The 26,877-nt window shown below is 40.0% G+C and overlaps 1 pseudogene; it reads left to right on the plus strand.

Annotated features, from left to right (window-relative positions):
- The first annotated feature begins 1,687 nt into the window (after positions 1-1,687).
- Positions 1,688-26,877, plus strand: part of LOC124095466 (bifunctional phosphoribosylaminoimidazole carboxylase/phosphoribosylaminoimidazole succinocarboxamide synthetase-like) — a 51,162-nt pseudogene continuing 25,972 nt past the window's right edge.

Consider the following 26,877-nt stretch of genomic DNA (forward strand, 5'->3'; position numbering starts at 1 on the left):
CTCCTCTCTGTTTCCTAGCTGCCATCAGCTTCCTCCACCACCACCTTCTGCCACGATGCTCTTTAGCTTCATCTCAGGCACAGACAATGGAGTCAGCCAACCCTGGACTGAACCTCTGAACCATGAACCAAAATAAGTCTTTCCTCCTCTAAATTATTTTTGTCTTGTATTTTGGTCACAGTGATGAAAATACAACAGTTTTTGAAAAACTTCCAATTTTGGCAGGAAAGCAGAACATATAAATATAATAATGTATAAAACCAATAATATCAATGACTTACTGAAAGTGATAGAATTAAGACAATGAAAAGTATGATTCTGCCTAAGAGGAATGGTATGAAGGATGCTGTAAGGTCTATATTCAAGAGATGCCTGATAGACACACTGAAATATAGAAAAAGAGTTAAGGAGGATAATATTTATTCTATAAGAGGCAGATGACTAAATTAGAAAAGGAACTATTTGCTGAAATGGAGACTGTAACAGTGTGACCAAAGCTGTAACAGTTGCCTCTATAACACAGCAGGAGAGAGACTTAACAGCAGATGCACCGGGATTTAAAGAAAGAAAACTGCAAATGGTTTGGAGAAAAACCAATTCCAAGTCTCTGGATGGCTAGGGGTGATGGTGTGAAGTGAATGGAGGCCACCCCACCACTCCAGGCTGGGCGGGTCTGGAGACAGGAAGGAACAGCAAGTTGGTAAGTACCATAAGGGTCTGGGAACATGAGGTAGAAAGCAAAACACAGACTGTCAGGAGGCAAGACTGGAAGACAGGAGGGGCTGAGTGGAGAAGTCATGAAAGACCTTTAGCACTGTGACCTGGGAGTGCCACTCCATCAAATGGCAAACCCTGGAAGTGACATAAGCAGGTTGTCCCCAGTCAGAGCTGCAGCTAAGTTGGTCACTCCAAGGAAGCAAGCGTTGAGGGGGTCCGAGGTGGGAGAAAGTGGGCTTGAAATGGGAGAAAGAGCAGCCGGGGTGCTGAGGACTTCAGGGTGGCAGGGAACATGGGGTGTGCAGCGCTGTAGGAAGACCCAGGGGCTGGGAGGCAGAGAAGGCCGGCCTCTGCCCCTGCTGCTGTGACTCCCAAGTGCCTCTTCTGAATGGAAGGATGGGCGCTTACTTCTGTCTGTGCTTTTGCTCGTGTTATGTTGTCAAAACATCTCACCCTGTACAGCCCTCTCCTCATCAGTTCATTTTGACTTATTCATGACTCTCCAGAGACTTCACTTCTAAAGTCTCCCACGATGACTCGGGGCTGAGAGGTGTCCCTGTCCTGTGCGGTCACTACACAGTGTCCCTTCATTTATGGTCCTCCCATGCTGTGGTCGGCTTGGCTGGCTCAGGCATCTCTCCACCTCAGAAGGGAAGAGAAACCCCTAGAGGACAGAGACTCTACCATGGGTATCGGGTGTGCTCCAGGGTTATCTTGTTTACAGCATCTACAAGAATTCAAATAAACTTAGAGGAATAGAAGGAGACTGTCTTGTCAAAGACTGGCCATGTTGTAGAAATGATATGGGACAGAAGCTCAGCTGAGATATTTCTGTTGTAAAAGTATAAATTACGGAAAGGTAGACTTCAATGTCAGAAAAATTCTGATATTAGGAGATATGTAGAAATATATGTATGTGCATATATAAATTCCTATAGTGGCATATGTATCATTTGATTTTTTGTAAAAGATGCCCAATGACATCATTGCACAGGCACTGAGGAAGGTACTGATCATAAAGCAGTGAGGTTTTATTACTTCATTACGTCTCCTGTACTGTTCTATCTCAAAAACGTTTTGTAATGTTCTGTGGGTTTGAAAGAGCTGAGATAAGAGTGCGTCTTTCATGACTTAAATTTCTAAGCATATCCTCAGTAAATAATTCTGTAGTTATGTGGTCTTCTATTTCATTTCAGTAAAGCCACGGAGACTGGCAAGGCACCAGGATCTATGGTGAGTCATCTGTTGTCCTGGCTCTGTGGTTTGTGATGACAGTCTGATGCAGAGCAGAAGTTGGAGGAGAGAGGAAACAGGCATCTTGATGCAGATAGGAACACCGTCCACCCCTGATAATGTCAACCTATAGTGCCTGTTGAACCATGGATAACCTATAGTACCTCAACATTCCAGGACAGGACCTGGAGAGTGGATAGCCTCCAGCTTCTCAGCACTACCAGAAAGGACTTGCAGAGTGGATGATCACTAGGATCTTGACAGGAGAGGACAGTGCCCAGAGAGTGCTTCTGCAACCTGTCTTCCCTAAAAGAGAACACTTCTGAAAGACTTTGCTGGAAGTCGAACATAATGAAAAGGTTAGTTCCCAAGAAAGACTACAAATACTGGGCATTATTGTTGCCGTGTACAGGAACAGTGACTTAGAGGGGTGTAAATGGTGTAAAGACACAGCCTATAAACTCTCTGAGGAATCCCACTAATCAGGCTGTTTTATATACAGGAAGGATTGTCACCGTACTGTGTTGGTGAAGTCTGCCTGGCCTTGCCACCATCGTATAGCTGTGCCAAAACTGTAGCCATGGAAGGGTGGAGCCTGGGCTCCCCTGCATGGCAGGTAAGGTCGTCAGCAATGGTGGCAGTGGTCATGTCATGCTGAAGATCAGCAGAGCAACAGCTTAAGCATGCTGTAGCTACTCTGCTCATGACTTCACGTAATTTTCATCTTCACTCCTCCCAACAATCCTGACTTAATATATAAGATTATTTCCATATTATGAGTGAAGAGAGCAAGAATTAGCTGGCTAAGTAATGAGGTGAAAGACAGCTACAATTTACAAAACTAAAAGAGCTGAACCTTGACCCAAAACACACACTTTAAGTCATTGCCCATACATGGTTCTTCATGAGCTGATTGAGAAAGGTATATTTAAATTTCTGTTACTGCAGTTATAGCACAAATTTTATTCAACATTAGTAACAAGAAGAATGGCCTTTTGTCCAGCAACATCCCACTGTTCCTGCCAGGGACCTTTCCTCCCTAGCGGAGTCCTTATGGGACAACCAGGATCCTGTGAGTGACAGTGATGGGAGTGTTCCACAGCAACAGAAGCCCAGGGAGTAGCTTGATAAGTCTTAAGTGGACTCTGACAGTGTCCACTAGGACGTGTTGGGGCTGAACAAGACAGGCAGATGTCCCTCCAAAGACCTCAGGGAGAGCCAATAGTGAAGTGCCTGGGTAAAGAGATTTCTATGGGTTCTACTGACACAGACCAGGAGCAGTCAAAACAGTAGTCAGCTAGGAGGTACTACAGAAGGAAGGACTGGACAGCAGGGGAAGTGGGCAGCACTGGTAGGCTCAGGACAGTAGCTACTCACCAGTCAGTTCTCAGAGAGTTCAACCATCAGCACAGTTGTTTGGCTACTCCGATTTGCTTCTCACAGATGTGGGCTGCAGAGTGGAGGTCTCATAGAACATCCAGCTCTTCCTCATCAAGGAACATGCTGAGCCTTAACAGGTCTCTCCTGATGGAGTCCAGATTTGCTTTTGTTATGGTTTAGATATATATTAGGTGCCTCCAAAAGGCTCATGTATGAGACAATTCAAGAAGGCTTAGAGATGAAAAGATTGGGTTATGAGAGCCTTACTGAGTGGTAACTGCAGCTGGGTAGGGTGTGGCTGGAGGAGGTGGGTCATTGGGGGCAAGCCTCCTTCCTGATGTGATGTCTGGACCTCTTCCCTCTGCCATACTCTTCCACCATGATGTTCTGCCTCACCTTCAGCCCTGAAGAATGGAGCTGGCTGTCTATGGGCTGACCTCTGAAACTGTGAGCCTCAAAATAAACTTTTTCTCCTCTAATTATTCTTTTCAGGTCTTTTGGTCAGTTGACTGATCTGCTTTCTGGCCTCCTAAGAAGCTGACACCTGATTCTCTTGGCGCTGTTATTTTTTAGTTCTTTTTTACTTGACCCACAGGGTAAATCTGATCACAGGACTGCAAAGCATGGTCTCCTTTAAGTGAGCTATATTCTTGCAGGCTTCCTTCTATATTTATTACTGGGAAATGGCTCCACTTTCTTTGGGTGGAACCTGTAGCTTTCTATTTATACATACTTAGCTGGCTGTGTGCTTAGCTGCAGATGTAGAGAGATTTAAATTCTGCTCCTTCGGCAGAATGGGGTGGAATTACACTGGGGGAAGGGAAGCTTCTAATGTACAATGCCTTCTAAAAACAGATTCCCTCATTACAGAGAAACGTGACCAGTTCCATGCTTCTGTGTCACGGCTTTCACACACTGCCTGCCCCCCCTGTGCAGCAGCTCAGAGGTCATTCAGTTCACATCAATCACTGCACTCACGTTCTGCCATGTGCCACAGGAGCAGATCATTTTAGGACTGAACTACCCTCTTGTCTAGCAGTTGGGAAATATCTAAATGTGTGTTTCTTCTAAGCCTCCACCGCATTTCCACAGTTTGCCTCTGCATTTAACTATTTTTAGTTCTCATTTCAGTTCTTGGATTGATATAATTTAATTTTCTTGCTATAGTAATAAATGTACTTTCTAGCCTCTGATGTAAACAGCCAACTTGTTTCAGTTTTGACTGTTTCTTGGCCAGATTTCTCTCCCCTTTCATCTTACATTCTTTTTTAAAAAAACTCTTTTAAATTTGTTTTAATTAGTTATATATGGCAGTAGAATGCATTTATGCACTTTGGTATATCATATATAGATGGGATATAATTTCTCATTTTTCTGAATGTGCATGTTGTAGAAACACATTGGTCATGCAGTCACTTATATACGTGTAGTAATAATGTCTGTTCCATCCTACTATCCTTCCTATTCCCACATCCACTCCCTTCCCCTCTCTTCACTTCCTTCTACCTAATCTAAGGTACCTCTATTCCTCTCTAGTGCCCAACCCCACTTATTGTGAATTAGCATCCACATATTAGAGAAAACAATTGGATTTTGGTTTTGAGGAATTGGCTTATTTTGCTTAACCTGATAGTCTCCATCTCCATCCATTTACTGGCAAATGCCAAAATTTAATTCTTCTTTAAAGCTGAGTAATATTTCATTGAATATATATACCACATTTTCTTTATCCATTCATCTACTGAAGGACACCTAGGTTGGTCCCATAATTTAGCTATAGTATATTGAGCTGCTGTAAACATTGACATGACTGCATTACTGTAGTATGCTGATTTTAAGTCCTATGTTCTTTTGCTCTTAGTGGTGTATAACCAAAAGTCTCTCCTCTCACCTTTTTCACCTTTAACCTTCTCATTAAGACTTTAATTTAATTTCTTTCTCTCTTTCTCCTTTCTTTTTCAATTTTGTTTTTAATAGCTCTCTTACAAGGTCTGTGCCTACAGACACTCAAATGCAAGTCTCATTTCTAGGAATCCATAATATTTATTTTATGAATTTTGTCTTATTTAAGTTCATGCTAAGACTCTCCATCAACATTTGAACATGAGCATATGCAATCTTTTAATCTAAGATTACACCATGCAAATCATCAACTTCTTTTGGAAAAAAGAAATGTATTTTTTATCTCAAACTGATGGAACCCAGGATTGGGCCCAACTGCAGGCGATCACACCAGAAGGAAACACAGAAAGAAGGTATTTCTAACTGCAATCCCCTGCCCCTCACCACTGATTTTAGTCTGATACAGAAGGATGCCTATATTCTACACCATGTGCAAAAGCTCAGGGACTCCTTACACATTGGGACCACATGTCCTTTGATTCCTGGAGGCCAGTTATTTCCAGTATGTGCTGATGAGGAGAGCAAAGCTAGGAGACAGCTGTGTGGGAGACAGCAATCCCTTTGGCTAATCCAATATCCCTTCCATGGGCCACATCTACATGCCACATAGAAAGCTCAGATGCTTTACTGTCCATGATTCTAGGGTTGAATTCTCAACATGGCCACACTACAAAGAAATTCAAACTTTGCATGTGAAAAGTTTTCAAAAGTTTTAGATGCATGTGGGTTTTCTAGGACACTCATTGAGTCAGCAAGTTATAAAATACTTACTGTGACATCTGGCTCTAAATTTGACTGAAGAAGAAAGAAATAGACAGGTTGCTCTCTCAGAGACATTTCTTTGGCCAGCAGAACAAAATCCTTCTTTCTACTTCTATTTCACTGACTATAATGAATGTTGTATTAGTCTGCAGCCTCCCAAATGGTTGCATGACAGATGAGAAAGTCAGTAGCAGGAAGGAGAAAAAAAGACTGCTCATATTCCTGCCATGGCCCCATGTATCATGTGGAAACCTCACTCTCAGCCAGGGTGGGTGAATGGATACATGCTGAAGAAGGCAGGGTTAAGTGAGGTAAACTCAATTACATTTGGCATTCAGCGTTTGAGTTCTAGTCTGTTTTTCTCTATGCCACTAGGTTCTTTCAACATCTGATCATTGCAGATGTGCACAACAGAGCCATTCTCACCTGAGGACGGTGGGCACCTATGAATAACCCCCATGGTGTGGCAATTAGGAAGAACTGTCATTTGGAATTCTGTGGAATCCTGGCTAAATTAGAGCCCCAACTAGCCACTGACACCCCCGACCCCAGAATTGAACAGAACACTGGAATCGGGTTCCATTGTCAGTCTAGATATTCCTGGACTTGTGCTTGACAGCTCCCCAGAACATCTTCATCTCTCTGAAGAGTCAGAAAACCAAACACCACAACATAGTTCTGATACAGGAACATGGGACAACTTAACAGACTAACACATCAAGCAAATGACAGGTGCAATAAATCCAGTTCTCTGTAATCAGAATCCCTACACTTAATAGAGGTCAGTTTAGTCTGACTTCTAAATAGGATATATGAAAGGAAGTGTAAAGGGTTCTTAATTTGTAGGTCCCCTTGATTTCACCTCATGAACAGTGGCACACTGAGGTTCTTGAAACTGTTATGGAAATTGAGCAAGAAGATATCAATTTTGGTAAAGTAAAAAACCAACCAAAATATAAAAAGCAAATTCAATTATAACCATATTCTTTTTAGAAAGTAGTTACCTTCTCAAATGTAATTGTAAAATGTAACATTCTTACTGATTTTAAGGAATTCTGACAGTATGTAGTATACAACTATTTGATTGACCTGGAAAGTAAGATCTTTGAGAAATCCTAAAAGTCAACATAAAACTGTATGTCATATGTGAAATTTATAATATAAACAATCCCATTTATCAGTGAGCCTGCCTGACTTTTTTTTTAATTTTGGCTTTGAGTTACTCCGCTTCTGTGAAAGTATTTGTATAATAAATCTCATCTTCACTTTCATACTTAATGATCACTGGAAGCTTTGTAAAATTCTTTTAATTGATTATTTATAGTTCTTTCTCTAAATTATTACCCTTTTCTACCTTCTGACATGTACTCCAAGCTAGTATTAAAAAAAAACTGTTTTCTATAAAATAAATGAAATCTCTTTGTTATCTAATTACATTGTTAAACACATCTTTTTATGCTCTTATTACCTTTATGTAATATTTATTACATGCTATTAAAATGTTCAGATGTTATCTCTTTTTTTTCATAAATCTTGATCTTGACTATGATTAGCATAAATAATTCCTTGCATTTTATGGTGTGGTTGTCGGGGGAGTTATTTTATATCACAATTAACTCAGGGGTGGGCAGGAGTCATAAACCAGGATTCCTGAAACTATATAAGCTCTTTGAAGAAAAATTTGTAAAGGAGGGATGAATATTCCATAAGGAAATTTAGAGAAAATATGCCCCTCATTTTCGATGGAAAGTAATTTTATGGTAAGTAATGTACACAACCTTCCTGCACTCTTTTGCTGGATTTCCTAGTACAGTATTCTTCATGGTCACAAACATGCCATTGTATGAGCAGATGTTGATCTTATAAGCCCTCATAATAGTTATAATTTAAATTTGGTTGGGCAAATAGGTGCAGCTCAGTGGTAGAGGGCTTGCCTAGCAAGAGTGAGCCCCTGGGGGCTGGGGCTGGGGCTCAGCGGTAGTGCACTTGCCTGGTATGTGTGAGGCACTGGATTCGATTCTCAGCACCTCATTTAAATAAATAAAATAAAGGTCTATCAACAGCTAAAATAAATATACATTTTTTTTTAAAAAAAGAGTGAGTCCCTGGATTCAATTCCCAACAACAAGGGAAAGGCAAAAAACAAACAAACAAACAAACAAAAAACAAACAAACAAAAAAACAAAAAAACCCAGGGGCAATAGTCTTCTACATGCTATGAGCTATAAAAGGTGTTTGAGGATAAGAAACCAAGACTACTTTTCCCAGGAGATTCTAGATCATTTCCGTGTAATATGGAGAATGCCATTAACAAGCTTACCCAAGCAAGTAGGGGAGAAGAATAGGAGCTCATCAAGCCTGAGGAATGTTTGGGAAGGCCATCTGAAGGAGAGGATGCTGGATGCCTGGTGCATGTGCTTCAGAAATGCAGATTGTGCACATCAAAGACAGTGGTCTTATTGAGAGCAATGTCAAATATGAAGGTAAAATAAATCAACAAATAGATCGGCATTCCCTTTAGCAAGGAATTCTCAATGAAACAAATAAATGACAGATAACCCTTTCAATATATAAAATATCTCTGAATCATCCACCATTAGCAGATATTTACTATTTCTCATTTTCTGGTTACTTAGAGAAGAGTAGAAATCAGAATCAGTATTTAAGAGCAAGCCCAAAGTTATTTATTTAACAGTGTCTTACAAATATTGCCTCATTGAATCTCATATTATCCCTGTAAAGTAGGTGCTATTTTTATAGTCATTGTATCACTCAGTTATCTAAGGAATAGAGATTCTAAGTAATTTCAAAATAAAGGTAAAGTTACCTATCTAATATATATTAGAGGTAAGATTCAAACTTAGGTCATCTATCTTCAGATTTTCTCACCAAAATACACCATTCTACAATCAAGATCCTAACTCAGGATGAAGTATGCAGATGAAGTAAGGCAGAAATAAGATTTCTGTAACCTTGGTTACTTATTTTATGTTGTATATATTTACTCTCCAGAGGGCAAAGATTGCATCTTAAATTTTCTTATTTTTCTTCTCGAATTCTAAAATAGCGCTACCCATGGTACCTATACAGTGATACGATATCAGTCACATGCTCAACTTGGGCAAAATGCAGTCACACGTGTGAGAGAGAAAGGAGAGAGGAATCTAAAGAATGAAGATGTTTGCCCACTCTTCAATGTGAGTGTTACTCTAGAGTAAATGAGGAGGGTAATTGGACCAGTGGTATCTCCACCAAGCTCACTCCTCTAGCTGTTCACAATGTGAGCATCTTGGGCTTTGAATGAAATTCCAGGGACTCAAAAATGCATAGCTTTCTTTAAAAATATCTTCTAAATGAAAGGTAATGAATTCATTGAGTGCTCAACTAAAAAACTGTGGTCTATTCCAAGGCTGGGGAGAAAACAGACTTCAACTTAAGTCTCTATTTCAGTCAGCTATTATACTCCTGTGACTAAAAGGCCCAACCAGAACAATTGTAGAGGAGGAAAAATTTATTTAAGAACTCATGGTTTCAGAGGTCTTAGTCCATAGACGACCAGCTCCACGCCTCAGGGCTCAAGGTGATGCAGAACATCATGGTGGAAAGGTGTGGCAGAGAGAAGCAGCTCACGTGATGATCAAGAAACAGAGAGAGAGGTCTTCACTTGCCAGATACAAATTTATATCCCAAATCCATTCCCTCAATTCCCACCTCCTTGAGCCACACCCTATCACTTCAGTTACCACTCAGTTAATTTGTATTAGGGGATTAACTCACTGATTGGGTTAAGACTCTCACAACCCAATCACTTCTCCTCTGAACCTTCTTGCATTGTCTCACACATGAGCCTTTGGGGGACACCTCACATTCAAATCATGATGGTCTCCAATGTTGAGGTATCCTAAGGTATTTTTAGGGGAAATATTTACACAGTCATGACTCTTGGAACCACCTGTGGATTCTGACTCTTGTCACACTACTGTATTCAATAAAGAAGTCCTGATCGAACTAATCGAGTGGGTGTTGAGTTATGGTGGGTCTAGGGTCAGTGTTAGTGGCACTTGGCTAGGAAACCAAAGATATCTGAATCTGGTTTATAAACCAACTAAACACTCTTGTGACTCTCCACATCAAGGTTTGTAAGAAAGAAAATGGAGCCCATGACTGCCTTTCCTCAGGTTACCCTGAGGTACCATGTTTCCTCAGTCCTGAAATAGTCATTACCTTGCTCTAAATAATCACTAGAAGTCACTAGTGATGCCTGTGAATTAGGAATGCACTGGTGTAGCATACAGAGAAGTCCTGTTGGTGCATCCTGGCAGTTCAGGTAAGGGATCAGGAATGAAGGTAAACCAACAAGGGAAAGCACCTTGTACTAGATGCAGTGTATTTCACTTTATCACTTAAGTATTTGTTAGCTAAATGTGAAACAGTCTAGGGCTTGGAATCATCTATGTTCTAAGTTAAATTTAATCTTCTATATTTTTTAACCTATCACTTTTAAAAATTCTGTAACTTTGGTAGATCTGTGTGTATTCTTTTTGACTTTGTTTACCTGTTTTAACACACTCTTGATGGTTGCTAAATGCCATCATGAGGTTACCCAGCTGTAAGAGTTGCTCATGGATTCGCAGCTTCCACTTGCTACTAAGCTCCAAGCTTATTTTGTAAGATTTTAGGTCACTCAGGGGGTAGAAGTTGAGCCCAATGCTCCATGTCTTCGCTGTCATTCTGACTAGTTGACAATGGACATTATGTCCTCAGATAGCCCTTTGAAGTTCTGACAACGCCGCCTCCATCTCTAAATATGCAGGAAGCCAGGAAGCTGAACATGGAATAAGTAAGTAGCATGAAATACCACTAAATTACAAGAACTAAAGTTCTTTATTTCTCTCTTTTATCTCAAGCTCAATTCCCAAAGTCATAGTGATGCATTATTCCTTTTAAAGAAAGTTGATTTAATAATTAAATCCTAAAGTAGGCATGTAATATAGCTAACATTTATGTCCCACGAACCTACCAAATCCACTCTCTCTGTACTGTCGAAAATCCTATCCTAATGAGTGAAATACCATTTTACTAAAAAGACAGATTTTCAGTTTTATCCTGGTCACCAGTTGTATCTCTGTAAAAAGCAATTTGGATCACGACTTAGATCACAGATTTACTTTCTAAGGAGCCGTTTTGACTATGTTTGCATGGTGATAAACAGAAAGAGTCTTTCTTATAGATGAGATTGCAATGCATGTGAATTTAAGGAGCAGCTTCTTCATTTTTTAAAATGGAGTTGAACTACCTCATATTTAAGTTCCCTTCCATAATTAAAATGCCATGATTCTATGACTCTGCAATCAGGTCAGCATCCCCTTTTTCTAACAAAAGGATTAGAACTCAGGTAAAATTTAAGTAGGTAGCAAAGGTAACTCTCGTTCTCCGTCGCCTGTCAGGTTGTTTCCTGTACATTCACAGGACATATCTTGTTCTCACAGAGTCACTGGTGTGCTTTCCCAACTGCTCTAAATTATTGTTCCCTTCCGAGCTAAGCATTTATTTGTAAGGGGAGCTTGAAAACAGGAAAAGTCTTCAAGATACCAATGATTAATTCCCAAAGGTGAAACTTCAATAAATGTTGGTGGTCCTTCAATTGTCATAGCCTGCCTTATCTGCTCACTCCTTCTGGATCAGCTTGAAATTTTGTAGAATTTAACTGGCCCTAAAAACATTTCATTCCTTGTTCAATTTGACAATCAGTTGAGTAAAAGGTGTCAAATATTTATTCCCTTTATTGGTCAATATATGGCTGATTAATATCACTTTGATAGTAGACTTGACAAAAATAATGCATATAAATTATATTGAGTTCTTTTTACATTATTTTATGGTGTATCTGTGTGCAGACAGTGGAGTCTGACAAACAATGAATTTTCAGAAGTTCAGGGTCATCACTGTACCTTTTGAGGCCCTTTGTGTCACATTAGAACACACTGTGACTCAGGTTGAGTATTTGAGGTTCTAAACTATGCATACAAAATATTGTTTGCATAAAAGAAATCCTTTTGGTTATAAAACATCTCCAATTTATAGCTCCCTTAATTAGAAGGCAAAGATGACATTTTCCAGGACACCATGCCCTGGTAAATTAATAAATTTCATTTTGTTCACATTAGGCCTCCCAGATAAATGAGGTTACGTGACTAAATGTATTTTATAATTGAGAACTCTAGTTTTCTTTAACAGTGAACACATTAATGCATTCGTCAGAAAGTTCCATTAACATATGCACACGAGAATTTGACTAGATCTTTTCTTTTTTTCTTTATCACAGGAGATAGGAAAAGGTTACAGCTAAGGCACTGTCGACAATGGAATTGATATTTATATTAGTTATCCAGTTTCAACAAAACCAGTATTATCTGAGGCAAACCAATATATGGTCGCACTACAAAATTTTAATTATTTTGCACTAAGGTTAACTTACAGACATAACAGAGAACAAACATGAGGAATTGCTAAAGAATCATGTTAAAAGGAAGAAATAAATGTCAACCTGTAATTGCTTCTTAGATCATATATTCACTTTGCCTTAGCAGGTGGGACTGAGAGTCGCTGTCAAACAATGAGAGGGCCTGGAACTCTGGGTGCTTTTATTGTTATCATTGTTGTTTCTTTTTTTTCCCCTTTCTTTTATTTTTCTTTCATGTCTACTGTAGACATCTTCAAGCTCCACTTTCCTTTGAAGGACTTGGATGAAATTTCCTGAATAGTATGGTCACTCGAACATTTTGATAATTTGTTTTGATTTTGGCGACTGCTCTGCTTTGGGCATTTTGAATGTGTTCTCCAAGAGCCTAAGTGTTGGAAGCTTGTCCCATCATGACAGTGTAACACACAGAGTCTAGGGGGAGGTCACCGGGTCACTGAGGACACTGTTATCAGAAGGGATTAAGGTGGTTCTTATGGGACCATGACTTAGGTCTCATGAGAGAAAGTTGTAAAACACTACCCTAAACTCTCCCCAGGCTCTGGCTTCCTGTCTTGCCATGTAATCTCTTCCCCTCTTAATGCCTTCCACAGGGATATGATGCAACCAGGGGCCCTTCCAATAGTTGGTTCCATGCTATTTGGACTTCAGCCTCCAAAACTGTGTACTAATTCAACCACTGGTTAGCATAACATTCACCGCATTCAGCTGGATCACATTTGTCCCACCTAACAAAATGCTTGATTAAGACTGATTTAAACAATAAGAATACTTAATATGTCACCTAAAATTCCCACTGGTGCTTCGGGTGCAGATTTTTACAAGGTTGGCATTTACAGAGGGGTTTCCAACTTGCTTCAAACTCTGGGACCCTAACTTTTATCCTGAAATTAGTTCCCAGAGGATTAAAAATCAAAATTGGCCACCGTGGCCTCCAAAGGCTAATCCAAAAGCAGGTAGGAAGGTGACTGTTTCCTTATGGGTCCACTTTTATCAGAAACAGATCTTTCCAGTAGCCCAATAGCAAACATATTTTGTGAACCAGAACAGTATCCAAATCATTTGCTGAAAGAAAGGTTCTCCCAATTATGATTAATGTTGAGACTTGCCTTTTGTCACCCCAAATATAGAGGCAAATATGAGAATCTGCTCTCAAGATGAAGATTTAAGAGACGATGGGGCTGCAGCTCCAAGCCCTCCCCCTGGACACACATTGGAGTGTTGACTATATTCAAGACACTCTGAAAAGCTTCCTATTTTCTATTTCTAAATCCCCACAGCCATCCCATTAGGTGTTCAATTTTTATCCTCATTTAGTAGACTTTTCAAGTACATTTATAAACTCTTCCAGACAATGCCAAAATGCTGGTATATGAAGAGTCCAATGATCCACTTTTTGTGCTCTCTGAAGAACAGAGGCTATTGGGGTAGAACTTATAATCAATTCCTGAGGCCTACCCTGGTCTGTAGTTGCAGTGAGACAGAATATTGCATGTCAGTTATGCAGGGTGAATTTTTTTTTTTTTTTTACAGAAAACGGCTATAGTTTTATCCTGAAGTAAAATGATTATTATTCCAAAATTAGAAAGAGGTAAGTTTTCCACCCACTGAATAAAACATGGATGAATATAGAAGATAGTAGAAAATTCTGAAAAATGGAATTTTATTTGTTATATTGAAAGCTGGCTAAGGTGTAATGTATTTGATTATAAGGTATTTATAAGATTACCAACTTTATATTAACTTTATTTTTTGGTTAATTATTATTTATTATTTGTTGTTTTTAGTTATACATGAATACACTAACTTTAGTATAAAATGCAGATGGGTCCCCAACTTATGACGATTCAAGTTATTATTTTTTGAACTTAGAATAGAAGTGCTCAAGCAATGTGCATTCAGTAGACACTGTACTTTGAATTTTGTTCATTTCTCTGGCCAAGTTTACATGGTTTGCCATTCTCAGGATGCCAGGCCCTGGGGTAACCACATATCTAGTTGGGCACTCAGTCACCAGGGTAAACTCCCCATGCTCTTGAGCGCACTGCGTCACTAACCACAATACTCTGTAGGACAGGGCGCTGAATGCAATTCAAATGTACCATATTTTCAGTTTCTGTGGGGCTTATCAGGTTGTAATCCCACTGTAAATTGGGGAGAATATGGATGCAAAGCTGGAATTTGGCTTTTTTTCTGATAATGTTACAAACTGTTCTTCTGTTATTGGTTCATTATGAATAAAATGTTGGAAAGTATTGCTCTCTATCTTTTGAGTAGAACGCAAATATTATGTATTTTCAGAATATTGCTATAGCATCTATAGAAAACTAATAAAGTAACTATCTGTGAAAGTGGACTGTATTCTACTTTCTTACTCAAGTTTTTTTTAATCAAATTTTGACTGTTTCCAGTTTCATTCACTATATCATTTCTGTCCTCCAAGCTAACATTTTCACTTTTTATCCCTCCTGTCTGGATGCATGTCACCAAGAATAAAATCCTGACTGTCTAGATTCTTATGGGCACTTTAGCTGACTTTTTATCCAGACTTTTTCCTTAACATATGAAAAAAAAAAAACCAAAAACCTGGGAGCTGAAGCCCAAAAGCTTAGCATAAACATCAGAGGACTCTTCACTGCAATAGACCAAGCATGGTTGGGTTTCTCTCTGGGCAATCCGCGACCTGGACCACAAAGGATTTCTGGCAAATAATTGGTCTGTGCATGCCTTTTTACTAGGGGTAACAAGGCCATGGTCAACATCACCAAGAGATCACCAAAAACATCTACGATCTGGGGATGGATATGCTAATTACTTAACTTTTGTCATTATACATTGTCATGTGCATCTGTCAAAAAATCATGTTGTATCCCATATACATGCATGGTTATTATGTTTCAATTAAAAATAAGCAAACAAAGATTCTCAACATTCTCCGTAACTGAGATTTTCCTTTGCCAGCCGCCTGGACTCCATTGGACTGGTTCCTTTACTCTCGGGGTTCATCTTCTATCTCTCTAATGCAAACATTTTATTATCATTATTATTTTTTGTACTTGTAGGTGGACAGAATGCCTTTATTTTGTTCTTTAATTTTTTTAATGTGGTGCTAAGGATCAAACCCAGTGCCTCACACATGCTAGGCAAGTTCTCTGTAAGTTTGGGAGCAATTTACAGAGCTGCAGCCCCAGCCCCTCTAATACAAACTTTCATATGAAGATTTGCTGTTTTATTTTTGTCATTCCTGTTCAAAGATGGTTCATCTCCAGGACCTTAAACCTGACCTTTACTACCTCCTTTCAACATCTGGTTTCAGGGATGATGCAGGAATAATGCCAACAAGAATCTTTGGGAGACTAGTCCTCTGTAGCCTGGATGGTCTCAGAGATGCTGAGATGCATATTGTTATCTTGAATAAGGACAGGAGCAACAGTTTGGAATTTTACCAGAGCCCTGAGCTCCCAGGAAACAGCGATGATGAAGACACATCCATCCCTTTATCACTTGGAAACAGACAACCCTCCCACAGGACCTCGCTGCCCAGGCCTCCTCCTTACCCTTGTTCAGTTGCCTCTGGGCTCCCCTCCTCTTAGGAGACGTTCCTCACTAGTGACTTCTCCCTATTGCAGGAGACTGAATAAAATCATCTTTCAAATCCAAACTGTTCAATAAAACTATCTCTATATTAAATGAGATATAAAATCTCTGTGAATCTGCTGCCCAAACCCAGCCCAAAACCGTGTGGTCACTTACCCTGTCTGCTAGCCTGGTCTTCTCCTCCAATCCACTCATTTCTTTCAATTTTTGCATTCTAGTTCAATTTTTTAAAGTTTCATAGTGCATTTATATTCCAAAGAGTAGATGTTTAACTTTTTATTATTTCATAACTTTACCTAAGGAGTTAATATGCCAGCTTATCTCTGGAAGGTTGTTTTTTTTTTATTATTTTGCATTGCACCACTCTTGCTGCTAGGGGCACCTGTAGGGCACTCACTATACTGCAGTGTATTGAGGTGTCACAGGTTATTCACCCCTTGTTCTATGAATGTGCATCACTTAGCAGAATTGCCAGTTTGCAGCGTGTGAGGAAAATCCAACTGGTACCATCTCGAATGCTGTTTTTCTAAATGATGCATCAACTTGCAATCCCAATATAAATATTTTATGAAAATCTATTAATTCACTCACTCACTATATTGGTGTTAACTTCTTGCGTACTGCCACTCTGATGATGCATGTGAAATATTAATTTGCATTTGCCTGGTTATTTGTGAATTACTGAGTCTGTTTTAGTCCTCTTCCTTGAAATGGCACCTGTGACTTTTGACTATTTATTTATCTATTTGATTTTTTTTATTAGTTTGTAGAAAGCCCTTATATCATTCTTAAAAACCTCTGGTCAGGTAGCTGTTGAATAATTAGCCTAACATATGCTGCACCAACAGAAACAAACAAATGAGAACAAACCCTTAGCAGCGAGTCCATTTTGGTTTGGCCGTGAGACTTTCCAAGATCCCTTTATTCCAATGCTAACCCTGAAGGAGCACCTGCCTTCTGGAGTCTATTGATCTTGTGGGAGAAAGAACAGAGACATGGCGTAATTGGCTTATTGCCCCGTTTGTCATTAATACGCAACACTTGCATTCACATCACAGAAGCCAAAGCAAATCAAAGAGCTGGATATCAATACACAGATGACTCAAAAGCCTCCCTTCGCCAAGAGGGCAACATTGAATAGTTAAAAATAATAACAGACTGTACTGGTGAAAGCATCACAGAGTTAGTTGCTTGTCCTCTCACTTTCTAAACTGGACGTCCATACCTTGTGAAAAAAATCCAGGAGGCAAGCCCTCCACCAACTGAGCTATATCCCCAGAACTTGAGTACAATTCTGTTGTCTGTTATTCTGAATATACACCCAGAAGTGGGATGCCAGACCGTAGAGCTCTTTTCTATTTTCAATTTTTCAAGGAACTTCCATGCGGGTTATCCATAGTAACTGTGGGATTTTACATTCCCACCACCTGTGTATTAGGACTCTAATTTCTCCATATCTTTTCCAATGCTTCTATTTTTGTTTTTACTTTTACATTTTATTTGATTGTTTGAAAAAGTCATCCTAATACATGTGAAGTGATATCTCATTACAGTATTGACTCACATTTCTCTGAAGACTGGTGACGATGAGCATCTTTTCATAGAACCTTCAGACATTTCCATCCCTTGCTCTATTGGAATCCTCTGCCTATTGCCTACTGAGTTATCGGTTTTGTTTTTTGTTACTGCTGCTGTTGTTGATGCCTTTGACCTTGATCTGCAGCAGGTCCTCACGCACAGTGATATTAGCTTCAGATGAGATGTACGGCTTGAAAACTTCCTCCCATTTCATAGTTCTCCTTTTCACTGTGGGTCACTCCCATCCTTCTGCAGAAGTTTGGGGTCTGGTGCAGCTCCACTTGTCTGTTTGTTTTACTTGTTGGTGCTCTTGATTTCACATGCAAGACATCACTTCCAAGACCTCTGTCATGAAAGTCTTCCATTCTGCTTTCCTGAGAGAGTTTCACAGTTTCAGGTTTCACCTCTAAAATTGTAGTCTATTCTCTGAGTTGATTTCTATATATGGTGCAAAACAAGGGTCTAACTTCATTTTTCTCTTTGTGGATTCCAATTTCCCCTGCCTCCTACTTTGAAGAAGCTATTCTTTCCTCATTGTGTTGTCTTGGAACTCTGACAGAAAATAATCTACTGTTTTACAGGATGAGTGATTTAGTATTGGGGTTTTGGTGTTGATCAACAGAGGATTTACATTTCTCTAAAAATTGGGCAGAATGCTTTAGGATGTCTCTCTCTGTGACATCAGCAATGGTGTCCTGATTAACAGTGTCTCGTCTTTCCAGAAGCTTCCACACTCCCTCAGCCATGCCCATGGTAAGTAAACCAGTTCACACATAATCTTGAAGATGTCCTTCTCAGTTGAAATAGCACACATTGAATTTTAATGCAAGAAGTTCAGGCAGTAAATGGTGGGCTTTCGAAATTCTTAGGGGGAAATTCTGTCAATAAACCACTATAATTTGTGATCTGAAAAGAAAAAAGGCAAAGCTTTCCTCCTTCAAAGGTGAGACTCCTTCTTTAGATAGAAAACAAATCATCACAGGAATTTGGGACAATGGCAAGTGGCTGCACACAATGACCACAGTCTGAGTCAAAATCATGAAAAGGGAGAAATGTAGGATTGAAAAGAAAGAACCAACCCAGGGAATCATTTCTTTAGCTGGAGGAGAGAGAGGTTAAGAAAGGAGTCGTCAGTGACTCAGGCCCTAGGTTTGAAGGAATACAGATTGATCTTTAATTCCAAGTGGCACAATAATCAGGCCTGAGCTGAATACGGGGGTCATAAAGCTGGTGGTAAGAGAGGGGACGCTGAGGACATTCTGCCCTGTGGTGGCTGGTGGCTCCAGCTCTGATTTCTGCCTTACATGCTCAGTTTCTGTGCCTGTGTTCTGCGCTGTTTGGAAACCCCTCTCCTAACACTCCCTCCTCAGGGTGAGCTGCAGGATGTGTGAGGCCCCTCGCAGCCTCTCTCTTGCTGAATGTCCCGCCTGCATCCAGTGCTATTGTGACACCATCTTGTCCTTACATCCTCTGACACCAGCCTCTTCTCCCCTATAATCTTCTACGATTTCTTCTCAGGGCTTCTTAAATTCTTCCCTTGTGCATACTGATGCATAAGGGATTTTCCTTCTGCATACTGATGTTCCTGAGATCCCCCCTACTTCCCATTGCCTCTGGACAATCAAGCCCACACTCAGGTTCTGGACTCCCCCACAGGGTGCTGAGAACATGTGCCTCTTTAGCTCGGATCTCCATGTGACGTCAGCAACCCTCTATTCCCCCTGCACTTGATGTTGGAGTCATGTCCTGGCCTCCTCTGTGTGCAGGTGAACCTTTTCTTCAGGAGCCCTTTCATAAGACAGCACCATCCATTCCTTAACAAGAACAGAAAACTAGGATCACCCTAATCAATTTCTTTATCTTTTTCATCAGTTTTATCTGCACCTTAACTAAGAATCATGGGAAGTGATTCGGCAAATCGTCTAAAACACATTTCTCTATCCACCATGGAGAGTCTGCTAAGCTGGAGAGCATTTCTCTAAGTTATCAGTCCAACGTTCTTCTGTAGGATGTCAAAGAAAAATTGCACCAAAGGAGACTTCATTCACTCTCACTTGGGGCATTGTGATAAGGAGCGGCCAGATGTGGCCTTGAGCCAAGGTGGGGTGCTAAGACCTGGGGTGGGGAGATCAAGGACCACCTGTTTGCTAGTTGGTTTCCTCTCATCTTCTTGAAAGCACACAGTTTTACACTCAGAGCAGGAATCCCACTAAGATTAAGCTCCTGCAATTCCAAGGAACTGCTGAGGGGGCCCCGTCTTGCTCTCTGGGGAGCTTGATGATCAGACTTTCAGAAGGAAAATCCCGGGTGGTAAAACTGGCAAGAAGCCTTGAAGAGGACGTAGACCTCAAAACTGCAGAGGAAGATTTCTGCAGTTAGTGCTCTAGGGAAAGGGAGGCCAGGAGCAAGAAGACCTGGGAAGAACCTGTCGAGTTCAGCCCGGCTGAGGGGAACTTTAACACGGCATGGTCCACGACCTGCAGTCTTGCTTCCACATCCATCCCCTCACTGACGTCACATGGTATTTCCAAACCTTCCACCTCATTGCGTCTCTTCCAGGCTGAGCGTCCTGCAGGGACCGCCCGCCACCTGCACCATGCTGCCTCTGCCACATACTCCAATTCTCCTGGTTGTTCTCCTTCGCTACCCTTTGTCTGTTCTGATTCTTCTTCCTGGAATACTTTTTCAGGTGCTACTCTCCCTGGACACCTGACTTAGGTTTCATCACTAATAAACACCTAAGGCCTTTCGTGGGTCCATATCAGGGATCCGCAGCGTCTCCCTTGCCCTGGGCTCAGGAAGACTGATGCCCTCTCCAGGAGGAGGCAGGAGCACCTACCACCAGCCTTCGCTAGGCTCTGGGCCAAAGATTAGAAAAGTCATATCTCCACCTTTGGGCTACTGACCACTGGGGAGATGAACACACTCAGGATCTACATAATACAGAAAAGGGTGTAGGGAAGAAAAAGTCTGGCCTAGTGATGGAATCTGGAGAGAGAAGTATAACATCTAATCTGACTCTTAAAGGAAAAAAAATGAAGACCATCAGGTTCATAAACGTGAGGAAAACATCCAAACAGATGGTACATCAAGACTGAAGACCTGGAGGAATCATAAATAGCCTACTGTGAGTGAACCGCTGGGAGCAAATCGGCATTGACATAAAACATGAAAGTCAAAGTCGTCAGTGGCTGGGAAATGGGCATGGAGAGGTTGGGCTTTGGGACAGAGAATGGATTCCAGGGAATAAGACAGAATGTTGGTAAGGTGGGGGCAATTGGAATGATCTAGCAAACATTTATCAAGACAGGATCCGAGGATATATATTATCAGGGATCCATAGGAGTTTCAAAGATGTAATTTGCAGCTTTCATTTTGATTGTGTATTTGGGATCATTTTGATGACTGCCCGATTCCCAACCACTGCCACGTAATTTCAGCAGCTGCGTTGGGGAGGGTGATTAAAATGACAGGCATCACCAAGGAATACGCCGTTAATTGCCACAAACTATAGCGAAAATAGAATACACAGAAAACCAAGCAAAATAATATATTTGCAGTAAGTGAAGATCATATGGTAAGGTACAAGTGAAAGTTTCATCGAAATTCCAATGAAACTAGACAATCGGGAAGAGAATCACGTGAATCCCTCCCAGGAGGCAGTGAATAGGAATTCCAGAGAAGAGCAGACACCAGTAAAGCACAAACCTGGTGGAAGTGATTTACATTCAGCAAAACATCCCTCATCAAATTCAAATGCCACTTTCGATTTTATTTGATTTATAATTTGACTTCTATTTATTTTGTAATTACATTTCCATGCTTTTGTTTTATACAAATTATATCCACAGAGTTTTATGTACTTATATATCATAATAAAAACAATTTCTTTAGCCCCTTTAGATCTATAGGGATTTAGTTTATTTTTGAGCATGCCAACTCCTAGAAAGTTCACATTGCAACTTTGAGGTAGAAAGCCCGAGGTGTGTGTGGGGATGTGGGTTTGCTGGTGAGAAAAAGAGGCCATATTTTAATTACTAGGTGCCTCCTTTGTTTTCTCTTGTTATACGGACTTTTCCATTCTTTCCTTCAAGTCAGACTATGAGCTGATTACAATCTGAGTTTATATCAATTGTGTTTTTTTTATTCTTTTTTTGATGTTGATGAATATTTATTTTATTCATTTATTTATATGTGGTGCTGAGAATCGAACCCAGTGCCTCACACATGCTAGGTGAGTGCTCTGCCACTGAGCCCCAACCCCAGCCCTCAGCTGTGTTTTTGTTAACCCATAAATCTGTAGTTTTGAGCAACTCCTGCATTTTCAAAATCCTCCTCAAGCCTGTACAGTTGTGGTCTCTGTTACTGACACACTTTGGAGATGACAACCAGAAACAACTCCGATAGCTACAGTCTCCTTTTCAAAAAAATTATTGTTGATAATTTAACTTAACAAAACGTGTCTCCATTTCATTTTTAACATCATGTTTTACAAGGGCAACATGAACATCATCCTCAAAGATAACATCTGCTGCCAAGAAGCTGATTTGAAGACAATTAAAGGCTGAGGAAGCCGCAGTCTCGGGGCGTCCAGATGTCTGAGCGTCTTCTCTGCCCGGCTTACATCAGCAGCGCTTCCTTCAGGGCTCATCTCAGCCTCGGCTCTGCAGGTAGGACTCCAGAGTCTTCCAGAGCAAACAAGATGCCACTCTCCTGCCTCAGTGCTAAGATGAGGAACAGGGCTCTCCAACACAGGGACTCACTAGTCATAAAACCTGCTGTTTGAACATAGAAAGACGAAGTCACCACATAGCTAGAGATTTTTAAGTACCTTAACTCTTCAAATTTATGCTTTTGCCTTCATACTGTCCTGTGAACTTTCTGATGAGTGCAGAGTCCCCCGCCTTTCCTATCCTACTTCAAGTACCTCCTCCCTTGAGGAGCTCACGCTTCTTCCTCCATCAAGCAAAGTGGATTTAAGTAGGACTTATGGAAAGAAGAAAAGAAATCTCCATTGGAATACTGTTTTACACCCAGAGACCAGCCAGCTTTTGGTAGAGGTTACAGAGAATGTACTCTGTCTAATTGTCCATCTGTATGCTACTCCTTCCTAAATCTCACAGACTTTACCTAAGGTCCCTCGCTGGTCTGACAAATGGTGGATGGTGCCCAGTCCTGTGCCAAGGAGGGAATCCAAGTCTACTTAGATCACATTATGATTCACAATCCAAAAATCAAGAACCAGAATGCAAAGAATGACCTGAAATTTCAGTCTACCCTTGATATATTTGAGAGTATGATATCCTGGAATATCTAGGAGAGACCAAATAGCATGATACACAGCAGATCCCCAGCCAACACTCAAACCATGAACAGGCTCCTTCTGCTTCACCTGTAAAAGGGAAGAAAATAACAGTAACTGCTTTGTAGGGCTACAACAAGGGTTGGATGTATCAGGAATGGTGTTAAAATGTAAAATGATCCCCCAGAATGCTGTTCCCTTCACAATTAACGTTCCATGGTTGCAATAGAAAGTAAATTTTACAGAAGTACACAGAAAGTCCTTTGTTTCTTCTCACAGTCAGCTAAGAAAGATCTCAAAAGTGCATGAATATGAAGGGGGGAAGGTCATCAGGGAGATGCTTTCTTACCTAACGGAATAAAATAATTTGCAAAAGCAAAGTGATAGAACGTCACACCTTAGAAGTACAGGCTCCCCAGCCCAAACTGCAAGATATCAACACTAATGGAACAGATAATCATTTTTAAAATTAAAATTGAAACAAAACTCACAAAGTTCCCAAAGCCCCATGTGTTACTTCTAGACATAAAATAAGACTGGCAGTATGCAGCTTCCCCCAACACCCACAAGACCAATTGTCTCCTGACTCAGACTTCGCCCCAAAGATAACCTGAAATAACCTCCCTCAATTGATTTCTCTTCTCTGGATGCCAAGAATCCTTCTATAAGATTATACTGTACAAAATTCAGCCTTGGAGGCATTTTAATGAAAGTTCTCTACCAGTAGGAGATATGCCATAGGAGAGAAAACACTTAAATTCTTAGAGACTCAACAAATAAAAGGAGTATTGTAATCCAAAGAAGGCCACTGAGCCCTCATTAAAGAGACTGAAAATTCCTCCTAGGAAGAAGGCCACTTTTTAAGACCATCTTCTTAAGACATTAAGTCTTAACTTTGAGAACTTGAAAAGAGCAAAAATGGAGAAAATTTTCCCTTAAATAGTCCATATTGATGAGGACTTTGTTTTTTTGCATTTGAAACAGCACAACCTAATCAAGAAACACTGAGTGAAGACCCAAGGAAGAGACGCATGGTCATAAGTGTGTCTTAATATCTGAAGAGCCTTTTAATTTCCCATGCTAAGGATTTGTGGCCTCCAAACATAACTCTGAAGTATTGTGATTCACATAAACATAAGTTTAATCAAATTGAACATTGTTTTTTCAGGAAAGCTCAGATTTTAAGGAAGGAATTTTTGAAAAGGCTCCTGGAGCATTCAGAGACCAAAGGATTTGATATCACAAATTAGTCTCCTTCGGAGAGGGTTAGGGATGGGGTGGGGAGCATGAGAAGCACAGCAGGGTGCTGAAGCCCTACCTGGCAGCCGGGAAGTTGTGGTCCCAGGAGGGGGTGCCCTGGAGAGAGGTCCTGAGGACCCCTCTAGTCCAGGACACTCCCAAGGGACTAGGGCAGTTAACCCCTGCTCTCCCTCTACTCCCTTTGTTTGACCATCTGCTGGGGTTCCAGAGGCCCACTGGAAGGGAGAGGAAGACCCTGTGGATGGAGCAGTAAGTCAGGGTCCTGGGCGACGCCAGGTGAAGAAGATGGAGGCTGTGGAATGCCCAGTTGAGGGTGGCCAGCACAGCCGCCTCCCCACACTAGGTTTCCAGAAAATGGAAAATCAGACATTCTGTTGACCAAAATATGAAGCCTTCCGTTTATGTTATTTTCTTAAATGTTTGTGTTTTTAGTAAATAAAAGACAGAATGACTGTGAATCATTTTGATGAAGTTAAAATTTATAAGAATGGAACCTGTTACACTAAAAAGTCTTCATCTTTTTAAGACTACCCAGTGTTCACGAATAAATACAACTAATGGGACGATAAGATCAGGCTGTAAGCCAAGAAAGAGATCAAAGGACTAACTAAGTCAAAGCTAAAATCTTTATTTTCTCAGGATTTAGTTTTGAGTTTTCCAGCAGCAAAATCCAGAGTTTAGAAAGGTGGGAAGGAAGAACATCTTTGCCGACATCTGCCTATGGTTAAATTATTTATGAATTTCTAGTTTTTTAAAAAAATATGTTTTCTAATTTTGATGTTAAATATCAAGTTCCATTTTAAATTAACATGTGATTTTAAAATGTATATTATGTAATAAAACTAAGATGTTTAGTATTTTACCTTTTCTTGGATATTTTTTTTTTTCAAGAAATGAGCACTGTTACTAGTAATATAAACATGGAATCGGGGACAATGCATAGTCTAATTTCCTGCAAATATTTGCTTTTCTTCACTAAAACAATGTAGATGAAGTATTAAGTAAATGAGATAGGAATTTAGGATTGTCATTACAACATTTTAGGGTTTAAGTGAGTTTGAATTTTATAAACCTAATGCTCTAAAAATGTGACTTTATAAACAGAATCCATAGGATCTATGAACTAATATTTAATTTTATTTAGTGTTTGCAGGAACTTTATAAACCTTTCAAAAACTTATTATTTTGTGTTTGGGAGTTGAGCTTCATCACTGAAATGGATATATATATATATATATATATATATATATATATATATTCAGTACTCTTTGACATTTTGAATTTCATGCTAGGAATTCTTCTATTTAAAATTAAAATGTTTGAAATATAAGGACACGCAGAATAAAGTTGGATTTTGTTGCATTATTCAAAAAAGGTCCTGACTGAGCCTCTATAACTTGTTTCTGCATATCTTCCCTACTTGCCATGAGAAATTCCGAGAGAAACCTCAACCCCTGGATTTCCCTACAGGAAGCCTAAGACTGGTGCAAATAACACTCCCTGAGCGAATCACTTGGAGTGATATATGGCAAGCATTGGAACAATATGAATAATAGAATAGTAAATCAAATGGTGCTTTAAATGTGGAGACATTTCCTATCATAATATAAAGACCAGCTGTGGCTCTGACAAGTTTTTCTACAAAGAAAGTTTGGCTAAGTTAAAATTTAATTGAATATGCAAAAACAGAAAGTCTACTAATACTAGAAAGTTGAGAATTGCCGCCAGAAAGGGCTTGCTCAGTGGGAACTTCAAGACATGAACATTATGAACTATCCATTTTTACAAAACTATAGTTGGATTTTAGTGGCAAAATGAAAGATTCCTTTTTTTCTTTCCAGTTGTCTCAGAGATGACTGGCAGAAAGCCTTGCCCCTCTCCTCCAACAGTTTAATAAAGTCATGGACACAAAAGAATAGAAAGGACAACCACCCAAAGAGTATCAAAAGAATTTATGACTGAACTCTTCATAGTATCATTTACCTCAAATTAAAGAAGAAAAGACAATATTGAACAAAACTATCCATCATGATAGAGCATCATTGGCTGTCAGCAGAAAAAAAGTGATTAATTGCTCATTCCTTGGTGTTCTAAGGACAGAAATACTTCAGAGGAAATCACAAGTCCATTAAATAGATTATTTTCTCATATTAATGTGATTTTCAAATATTTTAGGAAAGAATCATTAACATGAATGAAAATGGAGTTCACTGAGAGAAGCCAAACATTTTAAAAGGAATATGATAATATTAAGCAAAAGTGGAAAATCTCAGTATGAACTCTATCTTCAAAAGACAATACAGTTCTCATGCATGGTCTTTCTGTCCCCTGAAATGCCTAGAAACAAGGCCATCCTAAGGCCAAACCCCATTTCCCACCGACAGATCCAGAGCTCCTTGTGGATCCAGAGTTCTCTCTGTCCTCAGGGAGCCTGCAGCATGCCCTAGGACCAGAAGGCAGGGTGTTTCCAAGGTTAACAGAGTCTGTCAAATATGCCTACGAATTGTCCCCATGTAATGGAGTGTCCACAGTTGGAGCATCCAAAGGGAACCAAGGCTCTACTTTATGGAAAAAAACATTAAAGGACATGAGTTCAAATGAACCTCTCAACAAAGTCAAAGGAAATAATAAGGTATTTTAAACTAGAGAAAGTATAACACTGTCT

Source organism: Marmota monax, unplaced genomic scaffold, assembly GCF_021218885.2.
Source record: "Marmota monax isolate L192 unplaced genomic scaffold, Marmota_monax_Labrador192_F-V1.1 WCK01_AAM20220418_F8-fsc00060, whole genome shotgun sequence".
In the NCBI taxonomy this organism is placed as follows: domain Eukaryota; kingdom Metazoa; phylum Chordata; class Mammalia; order Rodentia; family Sciuridae; genus Marmota; species Marmota monax.